Raw genomic sequence first — 14993 nt, forward strand, 5'->3', positions numbered from 1 at the left:
CTGCAAGGAGATCCAACCAGTCCATTCTAAAGGAGATCAATCCTGGATGTTCATTGGAGGGACTGATGCTAAAGCTGAAACTGCAATAGTTTGGCCACCTCATGCGACGAGTTGACTCACTGGAAAAGACTCTGATGCTGGGAAAGGTTGGGGGCGGGAGGAGAAGGGGTCGACGGAGAATGAGATGGCTGGATGGCATCACCAACTCTGTAGACATGAGTTTGAGTGTACTCCGGGAGTTGGTGATGGACAGGGAGGCCTGGCATGCTGTGATTCATGGAGTCGTGGAGAGTCGGACACAACTGAGCAACTGAACTGAACTGAGGGAAAACACTAGACTGTTCAGGTATGAAAAAATCCCTTACAGTGATTATACAGTGAAAGTGACAAACAGATTCAAGGGATTATATTAGATAGATGGAGTGCCTGGAGAACTATGGATGTAGGTTCATGACATTGTACAGGAGGCAGTGATCAAGACCATCCCCAAGAAAAAGAAAGGCAAAAATGCAAAATGGTTGTCTGAGGAGGCCTTACAAATAGCTGAGAAAAGAAGAGAAGCTAAAGGCAAAAGAGAAAAGGAAAGATATAGCCATTAGAATGCAGAGTTCCAAAGAATAGCAAGGAGAAATAAGAAAGCCTTCCTCAGTGATCAATGCAAAGAAATAGAGGAAAACAATAGAATAGGAAAGACTAGCTTTCCCTTGCCCACCAAGGGAACATTTCATGAAAGGATGGACACAAGAAAGGACAGAAAAGGTATGGACCTAGCAGAAGCAGAAGATATTAAGAAGAGGTGGCAAGAATACACTTAACTAAACAAAAAACATCTTAGTGACCAGATAACCATGATTCACGGGGTCGCAAAGAGTTGGACATGACTGAGCGACTGAACTGAACTGAACTGAACTGAACCATGATGGAGTGATCACTCACCTAGAGCCAGGCGTCCTGGAGTCCAAAGTCAAGTGGGCATTAGGAAGCATCACTACAAACAAAGCTAGTGGAGGTGATGAAATTCCAGCTGAGCTATTTCAGGTCCTAAAAGATGATGCTGTTAAAGTGCTGCACTCAATATGCCAGCAAATTTGGAAAACTCAGCAGTGGCCACAGGACTGGAAAAGGTCAGTTTTCATTCCAATCCCAAAGAAAGGCAATGCCAAAGAATGCTCAAACTACTGCACAATTGCACTCATCTCATACACTAGCAAAGTAATGCTCAAAATTCTCCAAGTGAGGTTCAACAGTATGTGAACCGGGAAATTCCAGATGTTCAAGCTGGATTTAAAAAAACAGAGAAACCAGAGATCAAATTGCCAACATCCATTGGATCATAGAAAAAGCAAGAGTTCCAGAAAACTCCTGCTTTATTGACTATGCCAAAGCCTTTCTGTGGATCACAACAAACTGTAGGAAATTCTTAAAGAGATGGGAATACCAGACACCTTACCTGCCTCCTGAGAAATCTGTAGAGAGGTTGAGAAGCAACAGTTAGAATCGGACATGGAACAACAGACTGGTTCCAAATTGGGAAAGGAGTACGTCAAGGCTGTATATTGTCACCCTGCATGTTTAACTTATATGTAGAGTACATCATGTGAAATACCAGGTTGGATGAAGCACAAGCTAGAATCAAGATTGCCAGGAAAAATATCAATAACTTCAGATATGTAGATGACACCACCCTTATGGCAGAAAGCAAAGAGGAACTGAAGAGCTTCTTAATGAAAGTGAAAGCGGAAAGTGAAAAAGCTAGCTTAAACCTCAACATTCAAAAAAGGAAGATCATGGTATCTGGTCCCATCACTTCATGGCAAATAGATGGGGAAACAATGGAAACAATGAGAGACTTTATTTTTGGGGGCTCCAAAATCGCTGCAGATGGTGACTACAGCCTTGAAATTACAAGACCCTTGCTCCTTTGAAGAAAGGCTATGACCAACCTAGACAACATACTAAAAAGCAGTGACATTACTTGGCCAACAAAGGTCCATCTAGTCAAAGCTATGATTTTTCCAGCAGTCATGTAAGGATGTGAGAGCTGGACCATAAATAAAGCTGAACGCCAGTGAATTGGTGGCTTTGAACTGTGGTGTTGGAGAAAACTCTTAAGAGTCCCTTGGATTGCAAGAGGATCAAACCAGTCCATCCTAAAGGAAATCAGTCCTGAATATTCATTGGAAGCACTGATGCTGATTGGCTACCTGTTGTGAAGAACTGACTGATTAGAAAAGACCCTGATGCGGGGAAAGATTGAATTGGGAGAAGGGGACGACAGAGGATGAGATGGCTTGATGGTATCACTAATTCGATGGACGTGAGTTTGAGCAAGCTCTGGGAGCTGGTGATGGACAGGGAGGCCTGGCATGCTACAATCTATGTGGTCTCAAAGAATCGGACAAAACTGAGCGACTGAATTGACTGACTGAAGAAATAGCCTACTTGGCTATATTGAGTAGGTTAACTAAGAACAATCTAGAACCTAAAATTTTTTAATTCTTAAAATTATTTTATGACAAAGCAACTTGAGGATTGGGATCAGGGACCAAAGATGCTAAAATAAGCCACCACCACTCATGCCAATAGAAGAAAGCAAAGCTCAAGATTCACATTATCTGAAACAAGACAACCTCATTGAATCTTGGTAGAATTGAGACTTTGAAACCCTATAAATATCCATCATTATTGATGTGGCACAGATATTAGGTTTATTTAGTACGCTCACATCATTGATTTGTTTCTGTGGATGGTATAATAACCCTCAAGGCATCTGTTAGGCTCTTCCTGACCTGTTTCCTGGACACTATTACTCCTTAATGTTTTAATCTTCTTTTTAAAATATATTTTATTTTTATTTACTAAATTTATTTACTTGTCTGTGCCAGGTCTTAGTTGTGGCATGAAAGATCCAGTTTGCTGACCAGGGATCAAACCCAGGCCCCCTGCACTGGGAATACAGAGTCCTAGCCATTGGACCACTGGGGAAGTCCCAAGGTTTTAACCTACTAAATTACGTATTTTCTAAGAGAGAAGTTTTCAAAAATCTAAACTTGGGATTGGCCTCCTACATTTGGGAGCTGAGGATGTTTCAAGCTGACAAAGGGTTTGCATCCCAAGAGTTAATTCACACTTCTACCTTTCCAGGAGCCTGGAGTCTGAGCTTCTATCCCAGGGAGTAGACACCTCCGTACACTTTGCAGTTGGCATTGACCCAAAATGCCCATAGATCTGTCTGGGCCTGTAAGTAATTTTATTTTTAAAATTGTACCCTTGGCACAGCTAATCTGAAGGTGCAACATACAAAAAATAATCTGAAGAGCACAAAGCAGTTCTAGCAAAAAAATATTTATATAAGGCAGGAATTGAAAAACTGTTACATATCTTCTGAATTCAATATTAGTTCCCAGGAAACACAAAAACTGTGTAATATCCTTATCATAGTCTTAAATTGCACAAAATATTTTAATGTGCATATTTTACATTATATGGAAGTTTATCTCCATTTTTTCCATTGTCTATTCTTTCCAAACTTGATGTTCATTTACTATTCCATTTCATTAGTTCTTAAGTGTTTGGCAAATCAAATCACACTTTCTAATTGATTGGCTTATAACAGGAAAATTTTTTACTGTTTAGTTTTGTCCCTTGATTTTTCTGAATATATTCCCTCATCACATTATTTAAGTATTTTGGGATTAATGATCAATTCAAAGAGATAAGTCATGCCAGCAGTACAACTTTTTCATTACAATTTTACATATCTCACTGATTTAACAATTTTCTGATCAGCCTGAAAATCTTTGCTGATCAGATTGCTTATTTGCTGACTAAATTACGCACAAGCCTCAGTCTATTTATCTGGCTATTAACTGAAGGATTGTGGTGTGTTTGCTGTGCAAATTACCATGATGTTATGAACACTCAGCATACATATGCACCACTATCTGTGGATTCAAAATTATCTCATAGTAAGAATTTAAAAGATTTTGTTGTTGTTTCCTTTTTCTTGATTTGAAAATTTATCAGGTGAAGGGATTCAGAACATCCAGGCCCAAATATGCCACTTTGGCATAAGGATTATTTTGAGCTGAAAGTACTTGAGAAACAGCAGATGTATGAAGACTGTTGGACCTCCCCCTTTGTACCTAAAAGCAGTTTGCAAAATTTCCAATGAGAAAGGAGCCTTCCTTGTATCAGGAAGAGAACATTTTTATCACCAGACTGGGAGTTATGGCTGAATTGGACCTGTACAAGCTTCCTAATAACCACTAATTTCATTTAATTTCTAGTCACTGTCCCACAACTTACTGCACCTAGACCAAGCCCCACAATTTATTGTTTTTTGTGTAAAAAGGCATATAAGCTTTGGGGCCTGATGGCTTTTTCAGGTATTTATTTTCCATCTGAAGGATCCTATAAATGTAAAAAAAAAATTAAATAAATGTGTATGTTTTTCTTCTGTTAATCTGTCTTGGTGATGGTGAAGTCGCTCAGTCATGTCCGACTCTTTGCGACCCCGTGGACTTTAGCAAACCAGGCTCCTCAGTCCATGGAATTTTCCAGGCAAGAGTACTGGAGTGGGTTGCCATTTCCTCTTATGTCAGTTTAATTCTTAGGCCAGCCACAGAACTAAGAAGGTAAAAGAAGAAAATTTCCTCCCAGATGAAGCAAAGCACACACACACACATATGAATTATTCTGCACTTTTGCATAATACATTATATGATATTGCCTGATAACTGTGTTATACATCCAATCTTCTATATCATCCTAGAATCTCAGAAGTGAAGGAAATCTTGAGAGACAGGAGGGAAGGGGGCAGGGCGCAATTTTTAAAAGAATAATATAACTGTTTGAGGATGAGACCGATTAGACCCAAGATGACAGAAGGTTTGACTTTCAGTAGACCTTGATCATTATTATGCTTTCATTGTAAAAGCATATGCTAAATGACACACTCACAGGCACTATAATAGCTCCAAATTCAGATCAGTTCAGTCACTCAGTCATGTCCAACTTGTTGCGATCCCATGGACTGCAGCACTCCAAGCTTCTCTGTCCATGATAACTCCAAGGCCAATCATAAAAGACCAAAAAGTGGGCAGTAGTCAATTCCTAGAAATCCCCACCCCTTCTCCCCAAATAGTTGGAATAATTCTCTCACTCATTCAGTTCAGTTCAGTTTAGTTCAGTCGCTCAGTCATGTCCGACTCTTTGCAACCCCATGAATAACAGCACGCCAGGCCTCCCTGTCCATCACCAACTCCCGGAGTTCACTCCCTATGAAATTACCCAGCTCATAAAATTGAACTGGCATTACTGACTCAATGGACATGAATTTGAGCAAACTCCAGGAGATAGAGGAGGACAGAGAAGCCTGGTGTGCTGTAGTCTATGGGATCTCAAAGAGTCAGACACAACTTAGCAACTGAACAACAACAGAAAAACCAACCACCCCATATTTCAGGGCCCCTGTTTATGGAATGTGTATCTTCTAAGGCTGCCTGCCTTCTGAGAGGATGATCCACATTCTGTCTATGGAGTGTGTACCTCTCTCAATAAACCTACTTCTTACCTAGCACTTTTCCTCTCTGAATTCTTTCTGCACTGAGACAAAGAACCGGTTCAAGTCTCAGTCTGAATTTTGGCTGGGTTCCAATTCCATCTGGGTTCAAGTCCCAATGTGAGACCAGTTTCAAAATCAAATTTGTAATCTTTGTATTATTTGGTTCCTCAAAATTATAATTACAGTAGGACTATACTATTGATTCATTAATACCTAGATGAACACTTAAACTGTTTAGAAAGATTCAAAGAACTATTCACTTGAGTTTTGCTACTCCTTATAACCTCCTTTAAAATACACAGATCAAACAATTTAAAGCTTCAAATGAAATAATTCCCTGTGTATACAACAAACACCAATAATTTAACTTTCTATGTGCTAAACTTCATGTAACTGGGAAGAGTAAATTTTGACTCCAGGCTAAGACTTTACCCCTGTTTTTGCCATATTTGTTATTACAGTCATACATAATGGCCTGCTTCAGAGAATCCTGTCCCCTCTACCTGACCTTAAACTAAAGTGCTTTGTTTAACTCACAGGGAGATAATCTGACCATGCCTACCTGTGAATGACTGTAAGGGGAGAAAACTAACACACACCCCTGACTGAGACTTGCCATTCTAGGAGATATTTGCAAGAATTAAATGGTCTTTTTACTTTGTTTCCTTACCTCTCCCTATCTCCAATCCATGAAAGAAGCTGGCACCCAGGCCTCAGCAAGATGGTTACTTTGAGACATTAGTCTGCCATCTTTTCAGTCAGTTGGTTTTCCAGATAAAGTCATATCTCTTACTTCAACACCTCATCTGTGGGATTTATTGGCCTCTCAAGTGACGAGCAGAGAGAGCTTGGACTCGGTAACATTCACTACAGTTAATAGCTCCTGGATTTCCTACTCTGTTAAGGACATGAGAAAGAAGATTGGAAGAGAAAAGGAACAAGGTATAAGAATCTCAAAATCAAAGGTGGCAAAATTTCTCCTTGGATAGTCAGTTTCTAATATGTAGAAATTCAGATTTATGTCTTCGACAAAATATTTTACTAATACCCTGGAAGTACTCTGCCATTGCCGAATCTTGGTTAAATGCCATACCCCACGACATCAAATTTAAAGTTTCAAATAATAAGGAAATATACAAGCAGTTTACAGAGGGTTATTATTCTTTCCAAGGCCTTAGGTCAGTCGCTCAGTTGAGTCTGACTCTGAGACCCCTTGGATTGTAGCCTGCTAGGCTCCTCTGTTCATGGGATTCTCCAGGCAAGAATACTGGAGTGGGTTGCCATTTCCTCCTCCAGGGGGTCTTCTTGACCCATGGATCAAACCTGGGTCTTCCACATTGCAGGCAGATTCCTTACCGTCTGAGCTACCAGGGAAGTCCTTGGTAATGTGTTAAACCTGAAGTGGGTTGAACACAAGACTTACCCTGGCAACAGTGTTTCAAGATGCTCTAGGTTCAAAAAGAAAGGAGGCAATTCTGCTGTGTCTTAAATAAATTTTCTTCTGTCTTTTTTAGGTTGGTCAAAACTGTCTCAGCCTGCCTCAGTCTGAAGTTTTCCTGAAAAGGTCTTTTGGGAGGGGTTTGCTGTTTCTAAATAGTAAAACAATAGCTCCCCATCAATCCTACTCCACTGTATATTCAAGCTTTTGTGATTTTTATAGACTGTTAATTCTCTTTGGTTTCCTCAGCACAGATACTTCCAAACTCCACTTAACAATTTTATGAAACTCTACAGGACTTTGTGTTTGAGATATATCCCACCTCAATATTTACACCTTTGAAGTGACCAGTCTCAGGACTTTGGCATGCTGTTTTCACTGCAAAGTGAACCAATCTAAGAAACAGTGCTGGTTCTGTGGGTTCTCCTCTTCAGGTGTGGTTCCCATATGTTCAGGAATGGTCTTTTCTTTCTTCGTGTCTGCATACTCAAGTAAACACTACTGATGTGAAGGTGCCAGGAATAGGAGAGTGGAATCCTAACCTTTTACTTCTGTGTAGGTATTAAGTTCTTAAGGACATGAAGGGGTGAGGAAGGGGGAGATTTATCTTTTAGTCTCAGGTAAAACTAAAACCTTAGGAAGAAGTTCAGAATCTTTGTAGAATATATATCATCATCATCATCATAATCAACAACAATGTTATTGGAACTGATAATAACATTTCTACTGTGGCCCAGGCTTTGCACTAATCATAAATTATCTCAGCTAATCCTCTGAACAACCCTACAAAGTGGGGGCTGTTACCATCTAAGTTTAAAAAGGAGAAAACTACAGTTTGCTCTGGGAGTAAGTTTGTAGTTCAGTTCAGTTCAGTCGCTCAGTTGTGTCCGACTCTTTGCAACCCCATGAATCACAGCACGCCAGGCCTCCCTGTCCATCACCAACTCCCGGAGTTCACTCAAACTCATGTCCATCGAGTCGGTGATGCCATCCAGCCATCTCATTCTCTGTCGTCCCTGTCTCCTCCTACCCCCAATCCCTCCTAGCATCAGACTCTTTTCCAGTGAGTCAATTCGTCGCATGGGGTGGCCAAAGTATTGGAGTTTCGGCTTTAGCATCAGTCCTTCCAATGAACACCCAGGACTGATCTCCTTTAGAATGGACTGGTTGGATCTCCTTGCAGTCCAAGGGACTCTCAAAAGTCTTCTCCAACACCACAGTTCAAAAGCATCAATTCTTCGGCGATCAGCTTTCTTCACAGTCCAACTCTTGTACCATATCATAATTCAAAATACAGACTGATTCCTTAGTTCCTGCTCTGAAGCACTCACCATCTAAAACTGTGCCTGCTGAACAACTGATTTTTAGAGACAAAAACAATCCTAGATGTGTCTAACAATCAGGTGTCTCCTCGAATTTGAAGGATTACCACGGCCACAGTGTATATCTTATTTATTAATTAAAGAATTATCTATTACTCAGCCCTCAATAATGAATTGCGCCATTTGTGATAACATGGATGGACCTAGAGGGCCCTATGCTAAGGGAGTAAGTTAGACAAAGACAAGTACTGTATGACCTCACTTACATGTGGAATCTGAAAAACAAACAAACAAACGAAACAGAAACAGACATACTGAGAGCAAACTGGTAACTGCCGGGGTGGGAGGAGGAGCTGGGGAGGTGGGTGAAACAGCTGAAGGGGATTGAGAGATGCAGACTTTCAGCTATAAAATAAATAAGTTGCAAGTATAAGGTAAGCACAGGGAATAGAGTCAATAATACTGTAGTAATTTTGTACTGTGACAGGTAGTTACTGGACTTTTTGTTGTGATCATTTAGTAATGTTGGATCACTAATAATGTTGTATGTCAATTGCATTTCATTAAATAAATAAATAAAAAGGGTAGCACAAGCAAAACAAAATCATCTATTTTCTAATTCCCTGACCTGATTGATACTGATAATGAATCAAGAGTATCTGATAATTTATCACTTGCTTACTTAATAGAAAATATGTTACTAGGAAAGTTTGTACTGGTGATTTTCACAGAAAATTTATTTTTACCAAGAATTTTTTGTTCTATGGAAGAAGGGGAAACCTTTGGTTTCAGACAGTTACCATTTCTGTTTCAGTTTTATACATTTACAGGAATATTAGTCAAGAAAGTCTAATCAATTTATTGTGTCAGACAGTTTTCTGCATATAAAACTTATTTTTACTCTAGAATGCATTCTGCTAAAAAATGACTTTTCTAATTATTGTTGGTTTTCTCAGATCTCCCACTAATATCTTCTACACATCTGCTCATCAAGTTGCATAGATTTCCAAATGGGATTAGCAGCCTTAACAACTTTGCTATTAGCTGTACCAATAGCATCCTTTAAGGGTACTTTGCTTATCTTCTGCTTCAGCAAATGCTTTACTGTTTTAGTATCATTTAGTATGCAAAACAATCTGGAATTTGCATCTGAAACATATGAGTTTCTTATTTTTAAAAAAACCATACAAAAATAATTAATGATAATAATAAATGCCTGAAGGAATTTAATTTTACTGTATTTATCCCAATTACTGGAATATTGTAAAGGAAGCAGTCATATAAGTCTTTCTAAAACATTTATACCCATGCATATATCATTTAAATTGTATACATATATTTAGTAGTATATGCATATATATTCCGGAGAAGGCAATGGCAAGCCACTCCAGTACTCTTGCCTGGAAAATCCCATGGACGGAGGAGCCTGGTAGGCTGCAGTCCGTGGGGTCGCTAAGGGTCAGACACGACTGAGCGACTTCACTTTCACTTTTCACTTGCACACATTGGAGAAGGAAATGGCAACCCACTCCAGTGTTGCCTGGAGAATCCCAGGGACGGGGGAGCCTGGTGGGTTGCAGTCTATGGGGTCACACAGAGTCGGACACGACTGAAGTGACTTAGCAGCAGCAGCAGCAGCAGCAGCATATATATTCAGAGAAGGTCTTAAAGAATCTGGGAAAGATTTGGTGGGAAAGTTGACAAATCACTTTTCTGTGGCATAAAAATATATAACTTCCCTCAATAACTGAAGGACTAATTTTGAGATAAGGTTTGTTTTTTTTTCAAGAAAATATCTTCTCACTTCTAATAAACTGTCATCCTCACAATAACACAGAAAATAGGATAGTTGCTGAGCTTTTCCACTTAAAATAGTTTCCTCTTTCAATATATAGAACTATTTAAAACAAGACTGAGAATATTACCTTCTAAAATGTTTTTGTTATTTGATGTCTTTCATCATTTTTTCATATCCTTTTTCACTTTAGTTTATTATAGGATATTGAATATAGTTCCCTGTGCTATACAGTAGGACCTTGTTGTTTATCCTTTCTGAATATAAGAGTTTGCATTTGCTAATCCCAAACTCCCAATCCAATTCTCCCCTACTCTCTCCCCAACACCGACTTCAGTTCAGTTCAGTTCAGTTCAGTCGCTCAGTTGTGTCTGACTCTTTGCGACCCCATGAATCACAGCACTCCAGGCCTCCCTGTCCATCACCAACTCCCGGAGTTCACTCAAACTCATGTCCATCGAGTCGGTGATGCCATCCAGCCATCTCATTCTCTGTCGTCCCCGTCTCTTCCCACCCCTAATGTCTGTTCTTTATGTCTGCGAATCTGTTTCATATCTAAGTTCATTTGTGTCATATTTTAGGTTCCACATATAAGTGATATCATACAATATTTGTTTTTTTCTTTCTTACTTTTTTTTTGGCTGCTCCACACAGCATATAGGATCTTAGTTCTTGGACCAAGGATCAAATTCATGCTCCCTGCACTGGAAGCACAGAGTCTTATCACTGGACCACTAGAGAAGTCCTGTCTTTCCCTTTCTGACTTACTTTTCTTAGTGTGATAATCTCTGTGTATCCATATAGTTGCAAATGGTGTTATTTCATTCTTTTTATGGTTGACTAATATTCCACTGTATATACATATACCGTATCTTCTTTATCCATTCATCTGTTGATGGACACTTAGGTTCTTTCCATGTATTGTTCATTTTAAATAGTGCTGCTGTGAACATAGGGATGCATGTATCTTTTCAAATTATAGTTTTGTCCAGATATATGCCCAGGATTAGAATTGCAGGATCATATGGCAACTCTATTTTTGTACACTTACATCTTTAGCATTTCTGTCATCTGTATCTACTTCAAAAAAAGTAACATGACATTTTTTCTACTAAGTGGAATTTAATTTGCTTTAAATTTTTTTTTTGGGGGGAGGGGAAGCAACAGGTACGCAAAGTATTGAATCTTGCAAGTATAGTTTCTTGTTCACTTTGAGGAGATGATCTTTTCACTAATTTTTTTCTCTCTTCCTTCTTTCCTCCCTCTTTCCCTTTCTCCCTTCCTGCTTTTCTTTTTTCTTTCCTCAAACTTTCCTTCCTCCTTCCTTTCCTTCCTTCCTCTCTTCCCTTTTCCTTTCCTCTCCACTTTCTCTCTTTTTTTGAAAGAAGGTGGCTTAAAAGAAGGCAATCGCTAAGTCCTGAACCTGTTAAAGGGTGTTAGTAGCTTTTAGTAATACACTGGAGTCATTCAATGCATATATATAAGCATATAAGTCATATATAAAGCAATATGTAGTTTTATATATTTTTGAGAGGAGGAATATTGCACATTTTGTTGACTGCAATACCAGGCTCTTGACTAGGTAACTATAAATTATTGAAAATCACAACCCTTGTTGGGAGACTAAATTAGTGTCTAGAATATCAGGAGAATTGGGTAGTCCTAATGTTCACTTTGAACTCTACAGACATTGTGAGAGGGAGTAAATGCTCTTCACTGTGCAAAAAGGAGAAGTCCATCATCTTACTTGTTTGATATCCTAATATGGTTAGAGGTCAAAACAGGAAGTGCCATTGTTAACAAGGAGAAACATGAAAGTTCTGTTCTTAAAAACACCTTGAACCTTCTTCCCCATGAGGACATTTTGAATGCAGGAACTTTGGGTGGGACCATATGATTTCCTGCATTATCTTCAATCAGTGTGGTAAAGTTTGTTTTTGTTTTAAAATGCAGTTAAAGGAAAGATATTTGCCATTTCAGAGGAGAACAACATTCAGTTCCTTTTAGAGTTTATGAGCATCTGTGATCATTTGTCATATATGGCTAAAAAATGACCAGTACTGATGAAATACCATTTTATTTTTAGAGAAAAGCTTCAGCACACTTTCCCAAAATAATTTCTTAAAAAAAATTTTTTTACTTCCTTCCAGGAAGTTTTGTCTATGGCTAAATGTGGGTGCATATACTTTCATGATAAAGACCATCATTTTACCTAAATATACTGATGGTAAAAGCCTTAAGAGCTACGGACTCTGAAACTAGTGAAGTAGAATTCCATTTCCTAGGTTCCTTGTGTACAAATATTGTCATTCTTATAACACTTGTTGGCTTGAAGTAATAGTTTAAACAAAGATGAAAATGTCATAAACCTAAAAAATAAAGGTAAAGAAAGAAAAAATGTGGTAAGTAGATGTTTTAATCTCTAAACTTTCATTTCCAAACTTTCAAATTTTCTCCTAGACCATGTCTGATGATAAACAAATATTCTAAAACAAATCTAATCATTCAAAATAAGGACAGACATACATTTTTTACAGGTAAATGAATCCAAGGCACTTTTTCTGTTTTCCTAACTAAATAAGACTATTTCAAACAAATATTATATAATAGATTGAGAGAACATTTTCAGCTCAGATGCTTAATTAGAAGTTTGTCTTTACTGGTTAGTAATCATCGTACTAAAAATACTGCTTAATACACTACAGAATATGTATACTTATAGCTGATTCACATTATTGTACAGCAGAAACCAACACAACATTGTAAAGCAATTACCCTCCAATTAAAAATAAATTTTAAAAAATTAAAAAGCTAAAAAAATACAGTACAGAAAAGAAGACAAAATCCTCAGATAATGGACCAGGAAACTAAGATAAAACTTGTCTCTATGCAAACTCAGATCCAGTTAGGATTTTGACCATTTTACGTATCTTCTCTGTGGTCTTAAATACATTGAGTTCAGAGGTCCTTATGTATTTATTTCTTCATACAACCTGTAGAAAAAAGTTTTCTGATCTACCCAGCGTAGAATATGATACTTCCTGCCTTAATGAAAAATAAGGAGCATTTTGCAAAACTACTGAACTAGTCTAAGAACAGGGGATGTTGTACCAAATCTCATAATCCAGTAATCAATTAGAACCTTTTTTAGCTTTTTTCTGCCATCAAAATGTGGAAGGGGTGAAGTTGTAGGACCTGAATGAAACTCACAAGAGCTCTCTTTATTTCACATGTTATTGTAACAGAATTCGCTTAAAATTACATTTTTTTAATATGTAAAAAAAAAAGAGAAGCAGCAAGAATGATTACATTACAAGATGGTAAGGGGGTAATCCCAGAGTCTCCATGTTTCAGAGTCTGATGTGGTCAACAGGGCTATTTAGCTTAACTCCTCACCTTTTCTCTTTCTAAGATCATGGTGCTTCTGTTCACTTTTTCTTTTACAAGGTGAGTTGGACACTTAATGCTTTTTAAAATTTCTTAATGCAGTAGGAATTTTGAAATAGGTGGGAATTGAAAAGGGAGAAAACAAATGCAGGATAAAAGACTGTTTTTTAAGTTGATATTTAAAAATTGTGGGATTCTTATAGGGAGAAATTTAAAATCTTAAAAATCTTTAAATTTAAAATATTTTACAGTTTACAAAGCACTTTGAGTAAAATTATTTTATTTGAATGCTCAATAAGGGAAGATTAGGATTATAACATGAGTTACTGGCAGAGCTTGTTTCCTAGTCTAAGACTCAGTATTCTCTCTTTCTCTCCCCCTTGCCTTGCTCCCTCTCCCTCTCTTTCTCTCTTTCTCTTTCCCATTCTGTCCTCCCAACCTCCCATGATTGATTCTGAAACTTACTTTATGGATGTTTAACAACATAAAAAATTAAAAGCTTTTTGAGGGCAAATTTAGTGTTCTATTTTGCATCTCTAGTATCTAACCCAACATAAGTACTCAGCTAAATGCTTGTTTAATGAATGAATGAAATAAAGTAAGACAATTGAAACAGAAATGCCTTTTCAAGTAACAAATAAGAAAATGAAAATAAAAGAGCAATATTACAGATTTTAGACAACTATTCAGAATATCAAGTACTGTATTAGACACTATCTTTTTATCTGTCATCTATTTTGTTAGTCTTATTCAAGATAATACAATTTATTATATGTTATTATTTATAAATTTTCAGGTTACTAAGTCATAATTATAATTTAGAAAAATTGGTCCTGTTTTGCTTACAACATGGAAATCAGAATTCATTCTTTAGTAATATAAAGTTCACTGGAATACAACAAATAAAAATGGTCATATATACCTATCACATCTGGGAGAATAAAAGATTGTGATCATTAACTCATATTTACAACCATTTTTCTTATTTAGTCACTCATATTCTCTTTATACATTTCACAGATTTAAAGCATCAACTGATCATTATCATATTTTCCCATTAGTATGGCTTATCCATGACTAGACTTCAACTGACCAGGCTAAGATAAATAAGTTTCTCTTATATAGCTTTTCCTACCTGCATGTCTAGATAAAGATCCTAATGTGAGGACATTTATTTTAGTTCTACAAAGTCTCTATAGGCAAATATTTGTGTATGTGACTTGGAAGAGAATTTAGAGGAAGAACTAATTTATTATTTATATAAGACTAGTTACTGGCTTCACGTATCAACCAGATACACCAAGGAAAAAGAATTCAAACAACACACAAATTTTACAAAGCCAAATCTATACAACCAATAAAGATGAAATACCCAGGATCTGATTGAGATTCTTAGATTCATACCAAAAAGAAAATAACAAAAAATGGCCCAAGCTTCAACTTTGCCAACTTAACTATGGCTGTCAAGAAGCACTGCATGATGCC

The sequence above is a fragment of the Moschus berezovskii genome, chromosome 2 (genome assembly GCF_049115385.1).
Source record: "Moschus berezovskii isolate FMDL1 chromosome 2, NW_MosBer_1.0, whole genome shotgun sequence".
NCBI lineage: Eukaryota > Metazoa > Chordata > Mammalia > Artiodactyla > Moschidae > Moschus > Moschus berezovskii.